Genomic DNA, 12332 nt, shown 5'->3' with positions numbered 1-12332 from the left:
TATTGATTTTTGTTAACTTTGCACATTATCTTTGAACAATTAGAATACATGACACATGAACTCTCTTAGCATCTACCCTCTCCCTCACTGTAGAAAATATAATTCATACTTAATAACCTTTATTTCTTGTTCTGTCAATGATACTTGGTGGGATTGAAGTTTTCATTTTATATACTTGATATACACTCTATACATAGAGCCCAGTAGAGAGCAGTGTACATATTAGGTAATTAATACTTGCTGAACTAAATTGAAAATTTTTTTTTATTTGAGAGAGAGAGAGAGCAAGCGAGCATGTGAGTGGGGGAGAGGGGCAGAGGGAGAGAAAGAGAATCTTAAAAAGGTTCCACTCTCGGCACAGAGCCTGACACAGGGGCTCAATCCCATGACCCTGGGGTCATGATGTGAGCTGAAATCAAGAGTTAGACACTCAACTGACTGAGCCACCCCGGTGCCTCTAAATTGAATTTTATTATACTCTTTGCCAAATAAAATGTCAGTCATCAGTTAATGGAGACACTAGCTAAATCAATTAGTAACTTATAAATCATGATTATCAGATCAGGGATTTAGAATCAAGAATAGTCGTCATTCTCTTCTTCCCTTTTCTCCTTTACATGTAAATTATTTTTGTTATTGCATCATCTTTTTATGTTTCTATTATTCACTTATTAAAGGATATAAGGATTGTAATGCAAATTTGATATGACTAGAGAAAAATTACAAAGGAGGAGAGCTTGTGAGTGTTTTAATGAGGTTAATGGTAAACCCACATTAAAATCTTTAGAAAGCAAATTCATATAAATGAAGCTGTTAGTGCTAAGCTCTGGGACCCAAACTAGAAAAAAACAAAAAAATCACCTATTTATGACATAGTCTATTGAATCATGAAAATACAGTGGAAAATAATTTTCTCCCTTAGCACACAAAAGAATGCATAAAAATGTTCTTGTAATCTGTCTCTCCATTAATGGAATCTGAATTAGGAAGTCTTTTAAAAGAAATATGTGTAATTAATCATGGATTAAAAATTACTAACCAGATCATATAAATCATTTGAGACAAATTTAAACCCAAAGGCCTATTTCAAATTCCAGTGTCAAGTAAAATTACTCAGCACATCATTAATAGATGATTTTCTGCATACAAGATTAATAGAAAAGATCTGACTTCTGAGAGTTGAGAAAAGCATTCAATTGGATGTCAAATTCAAAGATTTTATTTCCTTTCTTAGATGAATAACCCCTAATTGTTGTTTATTGAATTTTATTTTCTCTGGCCCACTACTATATAGGGCTTCAATGTAATTATATCATAGGTCATTAATTCTCTTATAGAGTTAGGTCTTTTCACTATAACATTAATATTTATGTAAACTAACATGGATTTAAACAAAAGATATATAAGAATTGTTATTCATAAGAAGTATATGGAATTTGGGATTCAGAAAATAACATTTAAAAGTTGTATTATCAGAAATTATACTTATCAGTCTTTATGAAATTTTCAGGCTCCTTTGTATTTCAGTAAATGTACAGTCCCATTGGTATGCTTAAATTTCTGCTGTGTCCCTTTATTATATAGTTCATTTGTCATTATAACTTTATTGCTTTTTTTTTTACATTTATTTATTTTTGAGAGACAGAGAGAGATAAAGTGCAAGCAGGGGACGGACAAAGAGAGGAGTCACAGAATCAGAAGCAGGCTCTAGGCTCTGAGCAGGCTGTCAGCACAGAGCCCGACATGAGGCTCAAACCCAGTCTGTGATATCAGAGCTGAGCTGAAGTCAGATGCTCAACCAACTGAGCCACCCAGGCGTCCTCTCATTATATCTTTAGTAGTACATTGTGTTGTGTTTCTGCTTCATCTTTGTTTCTTAGTCAGTGTACTTCAGTACAATGGAATCAAGTTTATTTCTAAAAGTTATTAGCTGTCTCAAAATTCCAGAGACAAAATCTGAGAAAACAGTGAGTTTCACATTAACCTGCTCTGGAATATTAGCAATGGGTTTCTGGAAAAGTCATTGACCTTTCAAAGGTGTTTTATTATACATGGATGGGTAAGTTGTCATTATAGAGAGGTGATGTAGCATTGTGGCTAAGAGCATATACTGTAGAACTAAAGTAGTCCGATTCTAATCCCAATTCTGCAGTTAATAGCAAGTGACATTGAGCAAAACGATTTGGCTTTGTAGGTGTTTGTTCACCTGTAGAGTGGGGATGATAGTTGTGCATAGCTCATACGCTTACTGTGAGGATCAGTATATATAGAAGTATGACTGTTAGGTATTATTATTTTGACTTATACCATTAAGAACATTATCGGGGTGCCTGGGTGAGCAACTGACTCTTGATTTTGCCTCATGTCATGATCTCATGGTTAGTGAGTTCGAGCCCCGTATCCAGGCTCTGCACTGACAGTGCGGAGCCTGCTTAGGATTCTCTCTCTCCCTCTTTCTCTGTCCCTACCTGCTTCTCTCTCTTTCCCTCAAAAACATAAAAATGAACATTAGCAATTATTGTCAAGGATGCAAATAATTCTATTTTTTCCTGTTAGTGTTCAGAAATGTTTATAACTATTTCATCAGGAAACTGTAATATTACCTATTTATGTGATTTTCAAAGGGTTTTAGACGTGCTAGAGTCAAATATATTCTCATAAAAACACATCTCCAGTTTTATAGTGGAAGCCAAGAGTATTCATATGCAGAAATTTATATTAGTATTTTCCCTTCAATAAATATTATGTGGTTGATCTGTGTAAGAATGTCCTAAGGACCCTGGGAATAATAAGGTGAATCATATATGGATCTTGGTGACAATTACTGACTAATAGAGGACAAACAAACAAATAACTCTGAGGTAGAAAGAAAGAGGCGCAGATACAGTAGGGGCTTACAGGAAAGAGAGTATTCCCCACTGAAAGATTGAGAAAAAACTCTTGAAAGAGCTTGTATTTGAATAATGCTATGAAAGAAGAGCAGGACTTACATGTGTAGAGAAATGAGGTTCTGTGTTTTGCTTGGAGAATGAGAGGCATAAAGGGGAAGTGGGTTATATGATAGTCAGATATGTAGGATCAAGGAGGCTAGGCTGAAAATATCAGTGGGATCTGATCTCTGACCCTTCTGCACTCGCACTGTGTCCTCACACAGTCACCCCACAGCCATCAGTGGGATATTGTTCACAAAATTAGAGTGAGATTCATATAACATAAAATTAACCATTTAAATTGACCAATTCAGTGACATTTAGTATATTTACATTGTTGTGCCACCACTATTTCTGTCTAGTTGTAAACATTTTCTTGACCCCAGATTAAACCCCATATCCATTAAGTAGTAATTTCCCATTCCCTCATCCCTCCAAGCCCCTGGCAACTACCAATCTACATTCTGTTTTTGTGGATCTACCTATTCCAAATAGTGGATTTATTCAGGATGTGACTTCTTGTGACTGACCTCTTTCACTTAGCATAATGTTTTTGAGGTTTTTCCATATTGTAGCATGTATCAGTACTTCACTCCTTTTTATGGCTGCATAATAATCTGTTGAATATATACATCACAGTCTGTCCATCCACTCATCCATTGATGGATATTTGGTTGGTTCTGTCTTTTGGCTATTGTAAACAGTGCAGCTATTAACATGCACATATAAATATTTATTTGGGTACATGTATTCAGTTCTTCTGGGTATATATCTAGGTGTGGAATTGCTTCATATGGTAATTCTGTGTTTAGCCTTTTTGAGGAACTGACAAACTGTTTTCCATAGTAACTGCACCATTTTACATTCCTACCAGCAATACACAGGGCTCCAGTTTCTCGACCTCCTCGCCTACACTTGGTTTCCAGTTTTTAAAAATTATTACCATCCATGTGTGTGTAACATGGAATCTCTTTGTGGTTTTGATTTGCATTTTCCCGATGACTAATGATGTTGAGTATCTTTTCATAAGCTTGTTGGCCACTTGTATATCTTCTTTGGAGACATGTCTATTCAGGTCCTTTGCCCATTTTTTAACTGTTATTCATTTTTTTAATGTCTATTTATATTTGAGAGAGAAAAACAGAGTGTGAGTGTGGAAGGGTCAGAGAGAGAGGGAGACACAGAATCTGAAGCAGGCTCCAGGCTCTGAGCTGTCAGCACAGAGGCTGATGCAGGGCTTGAACCCACAAACCATGAGATCATGGCCTGAGCCCAAGTTGGATGCTTAACCAATTGAGCCACTCAGGCGCCCTCATTATTTATCTTTTTGTTGTTGAGTTGTAGGAGTTCTTTATATATTCTAGGTACTAGACTCATCAGATACATGATTTGCAAATATTTTTTCCCACACTATAGGTTGTCTTTTCACTTTCTTGATAATCTTTGATTCACAAAGTTTTTTTTTTAAAGTTTATTTGTTTTGAGAGAGAGAAAGAGTAAAGGAGGGGCAGAGAGAGAAGGAGAGAGAATCTGCACTGTCAGCACAGAGCTCAATGTAGAGCTCGAATGCATGAACCATGAGATCATGACCTGAGCCAAAGCCAAGAGTTGGACGCACAACCAACTGAGCCACGCAGGCGCCCCTAATTCACAAAACTTTTTAATTTAAATGTTAGTTTTTTATGAAGTCTAATTTATCTATTTTGTTGTTGTTGCTCATGCTTTTAGGGTCATACCCGAGAATCCACTGCCAAATCCAAGGTCATGAATATTTATCTCTGTGTTTCATTTAAGATTTTTATACTTTTGGCTCTTATACTTAGGTCATTGATTCATCATGAGTTAGTTTTTATTTAGAGTATGAGGTAGGAATCCAACTTCTTTTTTTTTTTTGCATGTGGGTATCCAGTTGGCCAACCACTCTATGAAGAGACTGCCCTTTCCGCATTGAATGATCTTAGCATCCTTGTTGAAAATTAGTTGGCCATAGATTTACAGGCTTATTTATGGACTCGGTTCTATCCCACTGGTTTATAGGTTTATTCTTGTGCTTGTTACCATACTATTTTGATGACTAAAACTTTGTGGTAAGTTTTGAAATCAGAAAGGCCTTATTCTTTTCCAATGTTGTTTGGTTATATAGGGCCCTTTTGCAATTCAATATGAACTTGAGGATCAGTTTTTCCATTTCTGCAAAACAAGCCTGTTAGACTTTTGATAAAGATTGCATTAAAATCATTACGGGATTTTGAAGAGAGAAAATTATGTGACTAGAATTGGATTATCTTAGACAACGTTCTACAATATGGATAGGAGAATGACAAGAGAGGAGTCTGGGAGACCACTGAAAAAGTTAGCACGACAGGAGGGCTCAGACCTACATTGTTGCAGAGGAGAAGGGACAAATACCAGAGACTGTGGAAGCCTACTTGAAGAGACTGAAGTAATGGTTCTCTTTGTTTAATGATTTGCACCCCATTGTTATATGCTCCAGGCTCTGAGGATGCTCTAGTGAGCAAGTTGGATATGTTATTTTGCTTTCATGAACCTTGAACTCTAATGGGGCAGGAACAGGGGAACAGTAAACAGTGAACTAAAGAGCAAACTGTGATCAGTGGTATTAAGAAAATGAACAAGCTACTATTACAGAGATCACAGAGGAATGGCTATTTTAGATAGGAAAGGTCTTGATGAAGAACAGCTATTTAAACAAGACCTGAGTGATGAGGAGTTAGCCTCTGAGAAATGGGAGGTAGACAAAAGGAAGGATGTTAACCTAAGAAAACAAAATTATCAGAGGCTCTGAGAAAGGAAAGGAAAGGGAGGGAGATCTAGGGAGGAGTCAAAGAGAAATCCAAAGTTTGAACATGGGTAACTGAATAAATCGTGTGCTATTAATACAACAAGCATGGAGAGAAAACCATGCATTCATTTATTTTCAGATGGATGATATTTAGCAGGTACTTGAAAATTTGGAGCTAGAGCTTAGGAAATAGGTCAGGCTTCAGGTTAAGTATATTGTAGTCAGCTGTACAGAGGATGAAAATCAAAGACAGAAGCTTGGATGAAAAACCAGTTATAGTGAAAAGAGTTCAGGACTTAAAGTTCAAGAGCTAGATTTAAGTCTTCTATCTTGTTTTGAGTGGTAGTGGTACTTCAGGCAATTTCTCTTTCTAAGATCACAAATCTCTACTTACTGTATTTTGTTCTAACGATCTATTTGTCTACCTTTATGACAGTACCATGCTGTCTAGATTATGATAGCTTTATAAATCCTGAATATCACATAGTTTAAGCCTTTGTTGTGTTTAAATCATTTTTTGATTTTTCTAGCTTTTTGGGACTTCCACATGTGTTAGTTTTCTATTGCTGCCATAACAAATTACCACAAACTTAGTGGCTTAAAACAACCAACTTTATTATCTTACACTTATGTGTTTAGAACTCCAGCAGAGATCTCAGAGGGCTAAGTTCAAGGAGTCAGCAGGGCTGTGTACTTTCTGGAGGCTTTAAGAGAGGATTCCTTTCCTTGTCTTTTCCAGTTCCTAGAGGCTGCCTGCATCCTCTGGCACCTGACCCCCTTTCTCAGTCATGTGTGTGTGTGTGTGTGTGTGTGTGTGTGTGTGTGTGTGCGCGTGCGCACGTGCGCGCTGGTTAGTCTGGTTTAGCAATTTGAGTTTTTTAAAAGATATTTTCTTCTTCTTTTTAAAAAATATTTATTTATTTTTGAAAGAGAGACAGAGTGTGAGTGGGGAGAGGAGCAGAGAGAGAGGGAGGCACAGAATCTGAGGCAGCTGTTAGCACAGAGTCTGGTGTGGGGCTTGAACCCACGAAATGTGAGATCATGACCTGAGGTGAAGTCGGATGCTTGACCAACTGAGCCACCCAGGTGCCCCTAATTTTTTTTTGATCAACTTTTGGTTTCATTGATTTTTCTCTTTTCTCTGTCATTGGATGTACTCTGATCCAATTTTTCTTTCTTTACGTTATTTTGGTTTATTTTGATCTTTTAATCTAATAAAATAGAATCTGAGGTCATTGATTTGAGAACTTTTTATTATGGATATTACTTCCTACGGTCTTTAGTGCTATCTACAAATTTGACATATTGTGTTTTAATTTTCATTCAGTGCAAAATATTTTCTAGTTTTCCTTTTAGTTTCTTTTTTTACCCATGGGTTATTTAGAATTGTATATTTTGATTTCAAATATTTGGAGATTTTCCAGGTGTTTTTCTGTTAATGATTTCTAATTTAATTTCATTGTAGTTAGAGAACATACTTTATATGCCTTAAATACTTATAAATTTGTTGAAACTTATTTTATGGCCCAGTGTATGGTCCATCTTGGTAAATGTCTTGTGTGCCCTTGAAAAGAATTATATTCTTGTGTCTTGTAGTGATCTATAGATGTCAGTTAGGTTAAGATGGTTAATAGTGTTATTTAGGTCTTTTTTATCTTCTATTGTCTATATGTTTGTGTCTACCCGTAAATTCATATGTTGAAATCTTAACCTCCAAAGGTGATGATGGTATTAGTAGGTGGGGCCTTTGGGAGCCCCCATGAATAGGATTAGTACTCTAGGGGGGCCTGAATAGCTCAGTTGGTTAAGCGTCCAACTCCTGTTTTGGGGCCCAGGTCATGATCTTAAGGTTTGTGAGTTTGAGCCCTGAGTCGAGCTCCATGCTGACAGTGTGGAGCCTGCTTGGGATTTTCTCTCACTCTGCCTCTTACCTTCTCTCTTTTTCTATCCCCACCTCTCTCAAAATTAAGTAAATAAACGTAAAAAAAAAAAAAAAAAGGAGTAGTACTCTTACAAAAAAGATCCCCTCTATCAGACAAGGACACAGAAGGTGCTGGCCATAGACCATGAAGAAGGCTCTCATTCAACCATGCTGGCACCCTGATCGCAGACTTCCAGTCTCCAGTCCAGGGCCCATGAGAATTAAATTTCAGTTGTTTATAAGCTACACAGTCTGTGGTATTTTGTTATGGCAATCCAAATTGACTAAGCCAGTATCCTTGCTGATTTTCTCTCTACTTGTGCTATTATCATGAAGATTTTTTAAAACCTCTAAAAAAAGGATATGCCTATTTTTCCTTGAAGTTGTTTCTTTTTTTTTTTTTTTTTTTGTCATTTATTTTGAAGCTTTTATTAGGTGCGTAAATATTTAGGACTTTTATGTCCTCAAGATGAATCAGCCCCTTCATAATTATGAAATGGCCTTCTCGTTCCCTGGTAATATTATTTGCTCTGAAGTCTACTTTATGTGATATTATTAGAGCTGCTCCAGCTTTCTTTTGAGTAGTGTTAGCATGGTGTTTCTTTTTCATCCTTTTACTTTTAACCTTATTTGTGTCTCATTATTTGAAGTATAGGTTTTTTGTAGGTGAAATATAGTTGGGTCTTATTTTATTCATCCAGTAAGACAAATTTTAATTGTGTTGTTTTGACCATTGCATTTAATGTTATTGTTGATATAAGTTAAGTTTATGTCTGTCATCTTGTTTGTTTTCTATTTGTCTTATCAGTTCTCTATATTTTTCCTATTATTCTACCTTATCTTGGATTGAGGATTATGCTTCCATTTTTTTCCTCCTTTGTTGGCTTATAGTTATAAGTTATATATTTTTAGTTATAACTCCTTTTCTCCCTTTATTTTAATGGCTATTTTAGGGTTTAAGTATACATCTTTAATGTATTACAGTCTATCTTCAAGTGAATTATGCCATATCACTTATAGGATGCTTACACTTAATTATAGAATACACTTTTCAGTAATATATTTCCATGTCTTTCCTCACAACCTTTATGCTATTGTTATACATTTTTCTTACTAATAGGCCAGAAAACCCACAATAAATGATTACTATTGTTGTTTAAACATTTGTTATCTTTTTAAAAGGTTCAAATTGTAAAAAAAAAAACAACAACAAAAAAACACCTCTGTTGTTATTATTTCTAGTGTTCTTCATTCCTAGTGTGCATCTATATTTCCAGAAATATGAGTCATTTTCTATCAGAGGGACTTCCTTTAACATTTCTTATAGGGCAGGTCTTCTGGTTATGGTCTTTCGGCTTCTGTGCATCTGAAAAAAAATCTTTATATTCTCTTGAGTTTTGAATGATATTTTTTGCTGGGTATAGAATTCTAGGTTTACAGCTTTTTGTCTGTACTTCAAAGATGTTGGTCCACTTTCTTTTTCTTGCATTGTTTCTGAGAAGATATTTGTCATCTCTTGTTCCTCCATATATAGCATGTCTTTTTTTTCCCCGACTACTGTTAAGATTTTGCTTTATCACTGGCTTTTAGTAATTATATTATGAAAGACCTTGGTGTAGTTTTCTTCATGTTTCTGTTATTTAGGTTCATTGAGTTTGTCATATCTGTGTGTTTATACTTTTCATCAAATTTTGAAAATACCAGTCATATTTTGATCCCCTACCGTAACCCGTTCTTTATCGTCTCCAACTACAAGTAAGTATATTAGGCTGCTTAAAGGTTTCACATAGCTTATTGATTCTCTTTTCTTTTTTATTTAAAAACATTTTTTTATTTTGAGAGAGAGAAACATTTTTTTATTTTGAGAGAGAGAGTACACAAGCACACACAAGTGGGGGACTGGGGTAGAGGGAAAGAGGGAGAGAATACCAAGCAGGCTTAGTGCTCAACATGGAGCCTGACACAGGGCTCAATTCCATGACCTTGGGATCATGACCTGAGCTGAAGTCAAGAGTCAGACACTCAACCGATGAGCCACCCAGGCATTCCCTTATCTTTTTAAATCCTTTTTTCTCTCTACAATTCATTTTAGAAATTTCATATTTTGTGTCTTCAAGTTCACTAATCATTTGTTCTGCAAGAACTATTCTTATATTAATCCCATCCAGTGTATTTTTCACTTCAGAGATTGTTATTTTCATCTCTAGAAGTCAGATTTTGAAAATTTTTATAACTTCCTTGTCTCTACTTAATTTTTTCAATATATTACCATATAATATAACTCTAACTTTTAATGTTCTTGTCTACTAATTCTAACATCTATGTCAGTTGTTGGTTAGTTTTAGTGATTGATTTTTCTCTTAGTTATGGGTCATAATTTTGTTTCTTGGCATGCCTTGTAATATCTGATTAAATGGAATATGTGAATTTCAATTTGTTGAATGCTGAACATTTTTGTATTTTCTATAAACATCTGAAGTTTTATTTGAGATGCAGTTAAATTACTTTAAAATAGTTTGATCCTTTTGGATTTTATTTTTTATTTTATTTTTTGGCAGCATTTAATATAAGGCTAATTTAGCAGCATTTAATCTAGGGTTAATTATTCTCCAGTACTAAGGCAAGAGCCTTCCAAGTACTCTACCTCATTGAATTGGGAGGTTTCTAGTTGGCCTAGTGTGAATAGCCACTATTCCTGCCCCTCTGTGAATGCCCAGTACTTTTCCTTCTGATGCTGAGATGATTTGTTCTTTTCTTGACCTTGGGTACAGGTATGCACTGATCAGCGCTGTTGAATTATCAAGGAAGACCCTCTGCAGATCTCTGAGTCTCTGTGTTGTTATCTTACCTCCCGTATCGGGCTGTGAACTCTAGCTGCCTTGTGTTCCTTGGGCTTACAGCTTCTGCAGTTCCTCTTTTATTGCCGTGGTCTGTAAGTTCTCTGAAGGTAATAAGCTGGGGTAAATCTTGTTCATTTCCCCTCTGAGGCATCATTTTCCTTCATTGCCTGTTATCCAGTATCTTGAAAGTGGTCATTTTATATATTTTGTCTAGCTCTTTTTGTTGTTATTGTTGGTTCAGGTGGGAGAGTAAATATGGTCCTTGTTACCATATCTTGGCTGGATTCAGAAGTTCCCCAGGGCTCTAATCTTAATAGTCACTTCACATTTTGAGAAGAGGAAGAGAAACATTCCAAGAGTCTGTAACCAATAGCCTCTGGTACCAGCAGTCTGTAAAATGAAGTGTGACTGTTTTTTAATCTGCCTACTTAATACTTTTTAAACACCCAAAATATTATAAAGGTTTGTTGTGAGTAGTGATTTATAGATGGTTTGGGCCAGACTTCAGAGCCCTGAGGCCTCCTTTAAACATGCCAGTGACATTTTCAAAACACAGGGGCCATTGATAGATTGCAAATCAGTTTACACTCTTAGTTGGTAGTCATTCTGCAAACTTGGTTCTGCTTCTACTTTTGTCGTCTGGGTAAGGTTGCAATTAAGGACAATTTACGCTCTAAAGATATTAGTAGTATGTAGGGTCCCCTAAAATAGGCAACTTACTGTGATTTTAGAGTTTACTTACAGAACACTAAAAACCTTTCTAGTCCAGCTCCAAGAAGTGCAATGTGATTCTTGTTTATCTTATTCTTAAGATTTTATTTGACATTGAAGGGGAAACTCCTGCAATCTTATTTGCATGGAAAGAAAAGATCAGTATTTTAATTAAAGCAAAGGAAAGAGAGGGCTTAAGAAAGCTGAAAATAATCAGACTAATGAATATGCTTTAAGCACTTACAAGTATAACACTTGTTGTGGCAATGGGGTGACAAAAGAATAGGTCAGTTACTTTTCATTTTTATGTACCTCTGTGTATCTCATAGATTTAGTCTTAAAAACAAGTCTTATTTAATAGTAATTTATTCCCCCACTTTTTTAAAGTAATCTGTATGCCCAGTGTGAGGCTTGAGACTCTTATACTCAAGACCCCAGCCAAGATCAAGAGTCATATGCTCTACTGACACAGACAGGCACCCCCCCTTTTTTAAGTTTATTTATTTATTAAAAAAAAATTTTTTTTTAATGTTTTATTTATTTCTAGGAGAGAGAGAGAGACAGCGTGAGCAGGGGAGGGTCAGAGAGAGAGGGAGTCACAGACTGAAACAGGCTTCAGGCTCTGAGCTGGCAGTCAGCACAGAGCCTGACGCGGGGCTCGAACCCACGAATCGCGAGATCATGACCCAAGCGAAAGTCGGACGCTCAACCGACTAAGCCACCCAGGCGCCCCTAAGTTTATTTATTTTGAGAGAGAGGAAGAGAAGCCTACACAGGCTCTGCAGTGTCAGAACAGAGCCTGATGAGGGGCTGGAACTCATGAACTGTGAGATCAGGGCTTGAGCTGAAGTTGGATTCTTAACCAACTGAGCCACCCAGGTGCGCCTGTTTTCCCTTTTTTTAATCAGTCACATATAACTGTCCATCAAAGCTTTGGTTAACATGAAGTAATTGGTGCTATTTCAGTGTCATGTAGTTTCAGATAAAAACAGAGAATCTTGGGACACCTGGCTGGCTCAGTTAGTGGAGCATGGGACTCTTGATTTCAGGACTGTGACTTTGAGCCCCAGATTGGGTGTAGAGATTACTTAAAACCTAAAAAAAAAAAGTTTTTTTTATGACTTTTT

General features: G+C 36.2%; 1 protein-coding gene across 5 annotated transcripts in view; it reads left to right on the top strand.

The window, feature by feature from the left end:
* The window catches only part of LOC120241682 (serine/threonine-protein kinase Sgk3), a 134874-nt gene that overhangs the window by 43788 nt on the left and 78754 nt on the right, over positions 1–12332 (top strand). For 3 of the 5 annotated variants that reach the window (XM_039246984.1, XM_039246985.1, XM_039246979.1), the window contains exon 3: positions 10426–10601. The exons of the other annotated variants lie outside the window; for them this stretch is intronic. The gene's annotated coding sequence lies outside the window, so the exon portion shown is untranslated. The remainder of the gene's footprint in view (positions 1–10425; positions 10602–12332) is intronic. 5 annotated transcript variants of the gene reach the window in all.

This window comes from Hyaena hyaena, unplaced genomic scaffold, assembly GCF_003009895.1.
Source record: "Hyaena hyaena isolate Hyena2069 unplaced genomic scaffold, ASM300989v1 scaffold_287, whole genome shotgun sequence".
In the NCBI taxonomy this organism is placed as follows: Eukaryota; Metazoa; Chordata; class Mammalia; order Carnivora; family Hyaenidae; genus Hyaena; species Hyaena hyaena.
Note: the sequence above shows the minus strand (reverse complement) of the source record. Positions and strands in the feature narration are given on the sequence as shown.